The sequence below is a fragment of the Crocodylus porosus genome, unplaced genomic scaffold, assembly GCF_001723895.1.
Source record: "Crocodylus porosus isolate Cpor-Errol unplaced genomic scaffold, CroPor_comp1, whole genome shotgun sequence".
Classification (NCBI taxonomy): domain Eukaryota; kingdom Metazoa; phylum Chordata; order Crocodylia; family Crocodylidae; genus Crocodylus; species Crocodylus porosus.
The window spans coordinates 613687-621299 of record NW_017728920.1 but is presented as its reverse complement, the minus strand read 5'-3'; positions in this window follow the sequence as shown (position 1 = coordinate 621299).

Sequence of the window (7613 nt, the reverse complement as noted above, 5' to 3'; positions counted from 1 at the left end):
CGGGGAAAGAGATAATAATGGCACCCAATATTAGGGAGCTCTTAAGAGTGGTTCAGAGAGCAGGGAACTGCTACAGAAACATAGCATTGTCAAGTGTCTGTACTAAAGGGCTTTGGTGCCTGAGTCACAACTGTCCATCAGGCCCCTCTGTCCATTTGGAATCCAGGGCATGGATTCCTCTTCTGAGGGTAGATGTCTAACCAGTAAAGTATACCCTATTTCCAGTGAAAACATGGTGGTGGTATCACCTTTGCCTACCATATTTTGTATAATAGTCTAGTGGCTGGAGCATTTCTCCAGGAAGTGGGAGACATGTGGGTTCTTGGCCTTACTCATTGTGAGGAGATTCAGACATCCCCACCTTGCAAGAAAATATCCTAACACTCATAGTATAGAATAGTCTGGGTAGAAGTACCTTCTGCACCTACTGTGAAAGCTTGGGCAAAATAAACTCATGTCTTGAGGCCCAAAGGAGAACAATCAAGAGTTTTGTAGCTTAGTGTTGGTTACTCATCTGGATGTGAAATCCTGGGTTCCAATTCAAATCCTCAGAATTACTTCTGCTTTTTATCCTATAAATATTTAATGTAAAATAAATAAACTGTCTAATGTAAAATGGATAAACCATGGCTAGACCTCAGTTTTCTCTCTCCCAGCTGAGTTTCAGGACCAATAGGCTACAAAATCAGACTCCTCCTTGCTTGGTGTCAAACTCCAGAGAGGGCTTATACATATACAATACAACCATAGTCCCTTAGTCCAAACACTTGACAATATATACTAAGTAACTATATGTTAAAAGTGATGATTTATAAAGGGAAGATGGGGCCAAACTATTGCTACTGCAATGAGTGATATCCAGCCCAGAGTTAGGAAGGAGTCCTGTTTTCACCGATGAAAGGAAAGCCATGCCCTTTCCTAGGAAGCTATGCCAGTCAAGAGAAGTCCACTCCTATGCCTGATGAAGGGCATTTGTACCTGAAAACTTGCAAAGAACAATTTTCCAAGTATTTAGTTGGTTTAATAAAAGATGTCACATTTACCCAAAGAACCTTGCCTGCCTATGTCCTTAGAACAACACAGCTACAACCAACAACCCTCTTTCCTTCATCTGAACTTTCTCTCCCTACACCAATTAAATGAGACTACCAGCAATCCATAAAATTTTTTTCAGGAACCAGAGGCTGGCTAATTCCCTGTGGAATATCTGTGAGGTGGCCCTAAACCCCATCCACAGCCAAGGTCTCAGGCTAACCCATCTTTAACCCCATTGCCAAAAGAACCTCCAGGATTACTAATCTGCTATAAACATGATTGCCATGAAGAAAATCTGCCAGATAGAAGAGTTAACTATAGAGACAGCATGTAAAGTTGGGGAAGGAGAAATAGGACTTGAAGGTTTGATAGATGTTGTGGGGAAGGTATCGAACTGATATATAGGTTGGAGAGAAGGGAGTATTTTCCACAGAAAATGTTGAATGCATTGCTGACTAAAGAAGAACACTTGAGGAAGGCCACTTGTTTAAATTTTGGGGTTTCATTCTGGTAAATCCTGTCTAACACGATGATTGATTGTCCCTATCCCAAAGAGTTAAACTGGGGTTTTTAAAAGAACATTGAGCTACAAAACATCTATATCTGTTTATTTAAAAAAGCTGGAAAATCCAAATATTAAAAATAATAAACTGTACTTTCTAGCTAAAACCTATTACACACAGGAATATAGTAAATAATAGGTCACAGCTGAGTCATAAACCATTGGCAGTAGAAATATGGTATATGTGTACTGACAGTTTTAAGCGTAAAGGCACCAGTATAATAGTCCTCTTTACAGTGTCCTGATCTTTACCTTTGTAGTCAATGGCAAAATACCAATCAGCACCATGGGAAGTAGACTAAGTCTAACTTACTATATTGTAGGTTAGTTGAAGAATTGTTGTGATTTTTTTTCCCTCATAGGCAAGAATGCCTTATGAACATGCACATTTTCACAAACAGTTTTGCCAATTGAAATTTGCCTATCTTTAAGTCATTCTAAATGAAAATGTTCTAACTGGATTAAATTAAAAGTTGTTTTATTTCTTCTTTCCTTTTTGATTTTTAGTTTTTGTTTTGTTTTGCTTTGTTTCTGGTTACAGGGAAACAAAGGAAGAAAATAAAATAAGAAATTCAGACTCAGACACTGAACAAAGAAAAAATTATTATTTCAGTTCCTCGTATTTGAGTTGGCTTTTTTCTCTGAAACCTTTGGAAGAATTGTTGTTTATTTAGAAGTGTTTAATGAAAATTTGGAAAAATTTGGAAAATAGCTAGAATTGTCTTGTTCTGCTAGTATTAATTGTAAGCATTTAATGTTACCCTAAACTGACAAAATTAGAACCAAAATCGGCAGACTGCTGCAAAACAATATATCATTCCCTACAAATGTTTTTTCCCTGCTAATAAACATCTACCAGAAGGGATTCCATGGAGACAAGAACAACCTAAAAATACTGAAAACTTGGAGAGATATTCTTCCACGTTGCTAATGACTTGGTCAACCGAGAATGCGTAATGCAGCTCATTTTTGTTTGTTGCATGCTTGATTCCTTAGTGTAGAAAATATGAGCTTTTGATATCCCTGCTTAGTATAATTGACTCATCTGAGCCCTGTTTGAACCCTATGATTCATCATTTTTCAAATTAGTGGGGACATAGGTAGGATAATCTGTGGCTATAATCAGTAAAACATTCACAATGCCTTCCACTTTAATGGATTAGCCTGTCATTCACAGTATTCTTTATTTCTGCTATCATATGGGCATAGCATTCCAATTAAAAGACTCATTAGTTAGTTTCTTAGGATGTTTCTCCTCTACCTTGTTTTTGACAACTGAAGAAATTGCGTCAACTTGACAAGTGTAGCATTATTTGCTTGAATTTGGCAGTAGCTCTAGTATAGCAATCTTTCTGTTAAATATAAGACACTTAAGTGTCAAGCATTTACAGGGTCATCCATCTTCTTTGGCCATTCCACCCACCCATGCTTGGACCACATGCACCCACTGCTTAGACCCATCTCTGTTTTCTCTTTGTCATTATGTTGTTGTCAGTTCTTCAGTTTATTCAGTGATTAATCATCATTTGGAAGGTTCTGCTGGGAGTAAACAGAAAAAGGGCTATTCCTGCAGGTGGTTTCTCTCTGATTAGTCAAAGTAATAAAGGCCTGCTGCTGAGGCTTTGTTTGCATTTCTTCTGAAGATTGCAGTGGCTTTTTTCCTTTCCAGCATTTAACTGGATTTTTAAGTGTGGTCCTGATTCCAATCTCACACTTATGTAAATTAGAAATTAACCTCACTGAAGTCAGTGAAATTACATGGGTCTAACAGCAGAATCGGCTCTTTTAAAAAGATTTTTGGGGTGTTTTCATAAAAGGGAAAAAACCTGACATATTCATACATTGACTTTGCTTGAAGTTTAGCAGCAGGAGTTCTGTTTATTCAGAAATATTAACTGGATGTTGATTTTCATGTAGCTGGAAAAAAGTTACCTAAAAAATAATGGCGTTCAGATTCTGAATTCTGTGTATATATTATCCACTGAAGTCATACAACAGCACTTCCAAAGGTCTTCCAGATGCACAATGTTGATATTTAATTCTGTGCTATCTGGTTGTTTGTTTCCTTTAACTCCTTTTTCTAAACTAAGCCAATAGCATTGGGAATAGTATTTGCTGTGTTACTTAAATGCAGTTGCTTTAGTGTCTCCCTTTGCTGAATATAATTAGGTAAAGTGATGCTAGATGAACAAGGAAATAAAACAGATTTGTTGCCTAATAAGGTAGTTTACACTTCTTTGAATATTATGAAGAACCTTAGAAATTTTGCAGATTGTCTCTCTCTCTCTAGATTTCTCAGTGTACCTAACAACCAACAGATATATTTCTTTCCATTTAGAAAGTTGTTTGAAAAACAACTTTTTAGGACTTTATTTTGCTTTAAATAATATACTGAGTGTCATATTTCTCTTCTGGATCAACATTTTTCATTATGTTGCAGTAGTATTTAATGTAATCAAAAGAAGGGGAGCTGAATAAGATGTGTGGGAGGATGAAGCAGTGGTCACTTCAGACATCCTGCTGTTTACTGTGGCTGTGGGTTGTCCTGGGTTTACAGCCCCTCCCACAGGACAGCTGTCACTGTGCTATGATTTTAGGGTGATACTTAAATTATTTGCAATTCACAGTCCCAGCAGCCATTAAATGACAAGCTCAATACACTCACGTAGACTTGTACCAGCTGTATCCTGACAAGCAGACTTGAAAATGTGACAGCTAAGCTTCTTGTATAGATAGTGACTCTGAATAACATCGTGGAAAGACACTTGTATTGCATGCTGGCTTATTATGTACTTTATATATATATATATATATATATATATATATATAAAGATAGGACAGAAATACCTATATAGATGTGGGTATTGTGGCACCAAAATAGCCAGATGGATAACACAACAAGACTGCCTGAAATCCTAAAAAAACAGAAGAGGTGCTAGGTACTCAGAGACAATTCTCTATAAATAATTACCTACAGTTACACTAAGAAACATGCCATCACTATTCTGTTCTCCCTCTCAAGGCCCAATGTGCCTTCTCAGCTGCCCCATGCATACAGAAACATAAGAGGGATGACAATGAAAGACAATCATTCCAGGATAGAAAAATAGATGTGGCATGTGATATAGCTTAAAAGAAGTTTAGCAGGACACGTGAGTTATTTTGGTACTTAACCTACACTAAAATAATAATAGCAACTACTGAGGTATTTGGGGGAAGTGAGAAGGCACATTTGTGACTTTCAAAGTAAACTAGTAGCCTATATAGTAATGCTTTCTGCCTCTTGAATCAGTGACATCTGCTGACTTTGCACTATCGCATGATAATGAACCAGTATTCAAAATATCTCAGGGGCAGGCTATTATTTCTGGCAGAGGTCCGCTTACCCAGTTTTGGCAAGCTGTCGAGGGCCACATGGGTAGCCTACCCCTTGACAAGCGCCCCACACCTTGACAGGTACCTTGCCCCCTGGTCACCATCTTGGGACCAATGTCCCAATGTCTTGAGATCAATGTCACAGGGCCAGCACTGGTGGGGCCCAGAGTGGGGTGCAGGCTGGCAGGGGTCTGTGGAGCCAGGCTGGCCTGCACCAGCAGGGAGAGCGGGGATCTTGCCCGGCTCCATAGAACCCCTGCTGGCCAGGACCCTGTTCTCCTGCCACTCTGCTCTGGGCCCCGTGGGTGCTGGCTCCAGGACACCAGTGTGGGCCCTGTGCACGCACTCACTCCCAGTGCCCCCCCAGCCCCGTGGTACAGGCGGCAGGCAGCGTGCAGCCCCAACCCCATGCTCACTGGCAGGTAACAACTTGGTGCTGAGTGTGGGGAAAAGAAGCCCCTCCCCCACCCCATGGCCCGTGCTCCCTGCTGCAGCCGTTTGCAGCCTGTGCGGGGCTGTCCTGAGCAGGCACAGGCAGCCTCATGTAGGCTGCGAGCGGTTGCTGGCCATGGGACAGGGAAGGGGCTGCTTTTCCCTGTGCTCCTTCCCTGCCTGGGGTCCCCCTCCTCTTACCTGAGTTTCCGGCACGGTGCGCTCACATGGTCCCGGGCGAGAAGCCCCTGCTGGGGCTTCCGGCTGGGGGGGGGCGGGCCAGGCATGCCCTGCTGTTGCGGGAGCCTGCCAGGCTTCCCTTGGGTCCTATTGCCTCTGGTTTCTGTCTTTTTTGACAGGAACCAAGGACAGATCAATATTAATTTTCTAAATTTTTTAGGGGCCCTGTGGGCCAGATAGAATGGCTTCACGGGCTGGATCTGACCCACGGGCTGTATTTTGCCCACCCCTGAAGTATCTACTAACATTCTGTTCTACCCCATCCGCTCACCAAAAGCCAATATTTCGCTGTTACTGGTCCTACTGACTATAAGTGACATGTAAAGTTAGATACTCCATGGGTGATAAGATCGGACAGGGCAGCAGGCTATGGTCATGTCTATGTCAAATGGCGAGGCAAGGTCATCTTATGGCAAAAATGCCATCTGTAGCTTTTTAAATATCAGCTGGCTAAGTATTACTAATCCCATTTGTTCAAAAATCAAACATCCACCCTTCAAATAATGGGAATTTGGTTTAAAAGTCAAGAGGTAGGATGCTTGGGAATCTTTTTATTTTCCTTCTGGTATTTCAGTTTCTTGGCTATCCCTTTTCAAACATTCCTCATAAAGGCAGCTATTTTAAAAAATGAAAAGGATTTACATGTAATTATGACTTTGATATTGGGAAAAACATCAAAAAGTGCAAGACCTTTATTCAAAATGGCAAAAGTTGGTCAAACTACAAATTGTACCCAAAATCAGCATGCAGGCATCTTGCATGTGCAAACCCCACATATGCTCATGTGTATGAGAGCGTGGCTTCTAGCTGCTAAAATTACATGCAACAGTGGTTGCTTGCAAATGTAAATGGGAACCTTTTACTTATATTGGCAAAATCAATTGTATTTTCAGAATTGGAGATTGGATCTGAAAATCTGTCTAACTAGTATGTCTTGGGAGTCATTATACCAGATAATCAGAATCTGAAACCCTCCTGTACTGTCAGGTGTTATTTAGGGCGGGGGTTGACAACCAATTATGAGCAGTTTATGAATAGCCATTTTATCCTTCCCATGGATCTGGGGGGCTACTGCAGTGTTTTGGTGGCATTTTTGCAGCCAGGTGTCTTACCAGGGTGGCAGGGAAGAGCAGTGGCACTTTAGCTCTGGCTCCAGCTCCAGACAGTGGTGGCACAGCCTGGGTTGGAAGCCCATGCTCAGAGTTAAACTCTGTTAAATTTGCCCCCACTCCAATTTCACCAATGGAAGACTTAGAGTTAAAAATAAGTCTGGAGTTTTTTGTAATTACATATTTAAAATAATTACAATTTAAATTAAAATTGAGATCCAGGCAGGCTGGCTTCTCTCCTGGCCACACACCCAGCCTAGTCCCCCACTCCCCCAGCTCAGGCAACTAAGATACCCCCTGTCCCCTGCCCCTACACACAGCATAGGCTGCTCATGCTCCTCTCCCACCACCATGCTTTGCCTCCCAGCAGCCTAGGGAGGAAGAGCCTGGAAACCCTAGCCACTGCAGCAGCAGGTGTGGTGTCTAGGTGGAAGCTGGGAGGCTGCATGTCAACCCCTTGCGGGCTGCATGCTGCCAGTTGGACAGCCCTGTATTAAAATAACACTGCAGAGAAAGGGAGAGTGAGCAGGTTGACTATTGGCACCAAACATTAATTTAGAATATAACAAATATTAATTCTCACATGTATAGTTGATCCTGCCTTGAATGAGGGAAATGGACTTGATGACTTTTTGGGTAATCCCTAAGGAGGACTCTGGGACCTCCTGCTCTGCCCAGTCAGGGGCATGGACCAAGGTGGTCAAGGGCCCTAAGGCCCACCACACCAAGGCCCCTCCCTCGCTGGAGCTTAGCAACAGGTTCGCACCTCTTGCAGCCCCAGCAGAGCCTGCTCAGTTGCCAGCTTCTGCAGGCAACCCAGGCTCAACCACAGCTACTGCCCCTGCTCTCCCCAAGACAAA